Consider the following 3,318-nt stretch of genomic DNA (forward strand, 5'->3'; position numbering starts at 1 on the left):
AGCTTCATGAAATAGGTTTCCATGGCCGAGCTGCCGAACACAAGCTTAAGATCACCATGCGCGGTGCCAAGCGTTGGCTGGGGTGGTGTAAAGCTCGCCGCCATTGGACTCTGGAACAGTGGAAACGCGTTCTCTGGAATGATGAATCACGCTTCACCATCTGGCAGTCCAACGGACAAATCTGGGTTTGGCAGATGCCAAGACAACGATACTTGCCCCAATGCATAGTGCCAAAAAGTTTGGTGCAGGAGAAATAATGGTCTGGGGTTGTTTTTCCATGGTTCAGGCTAGGCCCCTTACTTCCAGTGAAGGGAAATCTTAACGATACAGCATGCAATGACATTCTAGACGATTCTATACTTCCAACTTTGTGGCAACAGTTTGGGGAAGGCCCTTTCCTGTTTCAGCATGACAATGTCCCCATGCACAAAGCGAGGTCAACACAGAAATGGTTTGTCGACATCGGTGTGGAAGAACTTAACTGGCCTGCACAGAGCCCTGACTTCAACCCCATCGAACACCTTTGGGATGAATTGGAATGACGACTACGAGCCAGGCCTAATCGCCCATCAGTGCCTGACCTCTCTAATGTTCGTGGCTGAATGGAAGCTAGTTCCCACAGCAATGTTCCAACATCTAGTAGAAAGCCTTCCCAGAAGAGTGGAGGCTGCTATTGCAGCAAAGGGGGGGGAACAACTCCATGTTAATGCCCATGATTTTGGTTTGAGATGTTTGATCACTTTTGGTCATGTAGTGTAACAAACAGTAGCTACAAATATTAAAATGTATTGACAAACTTCAAATAAATAGTTGATGGTATTGTATTGACAAACCATCCCATTGCTTTTTCCAAATACCCATATAAGGTATACCACCCAAGCCTAACATATACACCTGGGAACCAGATGTACCTTTTATAGTTATTTCACTCAATTTACACAGTAGAAAAAAACAAGGGTGGGTATACACAAATATTTTCAGATTTGAGACTAACACCTCTAACTATACTAAATGTTTCAGCTAGGTTTCATATAGGATATTTGGGAAACATCTGGCTTATATATATTAAAAATGTAATTTGGATGTCAAAACACATTACTATCTTAACAGATATATATATATATATTTTTTTTTACCTTTATTTAACTAGGCAAGTCAGTTAAGAACAAATTCTTATTTTCAATGACGGCCTAGGAACAGTGGGTTAACTGCCTGTTCAGGGGCATATCCAAGAAGAGTTATTTAATACATTAAATTACTTATGTTTTTTTATTTCATTATTCTTCAAACACAATCCATAGGCAGTTCATTTCAGGATGGTGTCTTCAGAGGCTGTAAAAAAAAAAACAGAAAAACATGTTTCACAACATTTCCTCAGTTACATCTTCACTGCATCCCTCCTAACATTCTGATTAGTTTTTTTATTTACCTTCTGCAAGTGCTTTGGCAATTTTCTCTTGCTCCTCTCGGATCTTCTTCTCTGCCTCCTCAACAAGCCTCTCTTTCTCTGCTCTTGGCTTCAGATAGTCTAAGGGAAATACAGCAATGACACTGTGACATTGCAATAATGATCATTCAAAATACCCTCAGGTGACATTACAACAATCGTATATCTTGTAGTAAGCTACTTACCATATCTTTGTTTGCCATAAAACATGCCAATGAGCAAGAATGACCACCTGGCCGTCTGAAATAAAGAAAATTGATTAGTTAGTTAGTTAACTTAGCTACACAGCTCAAACGTATGCGATTGCCTTGACCACTATCTATTTATGCTGAGTGACTTTCAATCGTCTTTTGGCAGAGGATTTAATTCGTGTCTTGCACGCTAACGTTAGACTACATGTGAGATGACCTGGAGTTAGCCATGCTAGCTAATAAKTTAGCACGTTAGCGAGCGTACTCGGCAAGTAGCCAATAYTATGACCTTGCCTCAKAATTATTATAGACTAGTGAGTTGAACTATTAAACCTGGGTCAAAGTAACATATTGTCATCAATTTTGGCTGGATTATTTCGTTATACTATCTTTATGGCAGGTATATCGTAATTTAGCTGGCTAGCTAACCCTCATTGAATTGAACCAGTCAATGTCATTCGATTAACATTTATGTTAGAAGCTAGCTAGCTAAACTTACTAACAAGCTRGACGTCTGATTTAAACATGACATAAAATAACCTGCTGTATTCACCATATGCATTCAAATGAGTTAGTACAACACAAGTTATTAAAACGAATATAGATTTACCTTGATGACAGGCGAGACTGCAACTGGGGGAACCATTTTGCTAGTGAGAAATTGAGGAAGTCTTCTTCTTTTTCTTCTATRATATAATGGGCGTCGCAAACAAAAGTTAGAGGTGCATGCCGCCACCTAGTGTGTAGTCTATCACAGTTTACAGACTAAATTAATAAATACATAAACATTCAAATAAACTAAACCCTGCTATATAATCATGTACTACTAAGAAAAATAAAAAAGAGCCCTAGTAATTTCTAACAAACCCTTCCCCATCCCCCATCGAGAGCATCCTGACCGGTTGCATCACCGCCTGGTATGACAACTACTCGGGAATCTGACCGTAAGACGCTTCAGAGGGTAGTGCATACGGCCCAGTACATCAATGGGGCCAAGCTTCCTTACATCCAGGACCTATATACTGTACCAGGCGGTGTCAGCTGAAGGCCCCAAAAATTAAGACTGTTCTCTCTGCTACCGCACGGCAAACAGTACCTGAGCGCCAAGTCAAGTCTAGAACAAATAAACTAATTAAATGGTTACCCAGACTATTTGCATTGACCCTCCCCTCCTACTCGCTGTTTATTATCTATGCATAGTCACTTTACAAATTACCTCGACTAACCTGTACCCCTGCACATTGACTCGGTACCGGTACCCCCTGTATATAGCCTCGTTATTGTTATGTACATTTCTTGTATTACTTTTTGATATATTTGTATTTATTTATTTTACTTTAGTTTATTTAGTAAATATTTTATTAACTCTATTTATTGAACTGCATTGTTGGCTAAGGGCTTGTAAGTAAGCATTTCACGGTAAGGTCCACACCTGTTGTATTCGGCACATGTGACAAAAACAATTTGATTTGATTTGAAATCCCTTCCAACTCCACATCCTCGTCCAACCTCAATAACCCTACACTTCAATCTTTCCCTCTCTTCCACATACCAGTACTTACAACAATACCGGTACTTACAACAATACATCAACACATGCTTCACTGTGTCATCAACCATAYACTCCGTACACAAACCATTCCCATGCTTGCCAAACAGATCTAATGACGAGTTCAATGT

At 39.7% G+C, this 3,318-nt stretch overlaps 1 long non-coding RNA gene across 1 annotated transcript; it reads right to left on the reverse strand.

Moving 5' to 3' along the window:
* Nucleotides 1-1,227: 1,227 nt before the first annotated feature.
* Nucleotides 1,228-2,352, reverse strand: LOC111961075 (uncharacterized). The gene is made up of 4 exons (XR_002876926.1): nt 2,249-2,352; nt 1,633-1,687; nt 1,430-1,528; nt 1,228-1,332 (listed from the first exon to the last, which is right to left on the reverse strand). It is a non-coding gene; the product is annotated as an uncharacterized lncRNA (long non-coding RNA).
* Between the last annotated feature and the right edge of the window lie 966 nt (nt 2,353-3,318).

Source organism: Salvelinus sp. IW2-2015, linkage group LG4q.1:29 (genome assembly GCF_002910315.2).
Source record: "Salvelinus sp. IW2-2015 linkage group LG4q.1:29, ASM291031v2, whole genome shotgun sequence".
Lineage (NCBI taxonomy): Eukaryota > Metazoa > Chordata > Actinopteri > Salmoniformes > Salmonidae > Salvelinus > Salvelinus sp. IW2-2015.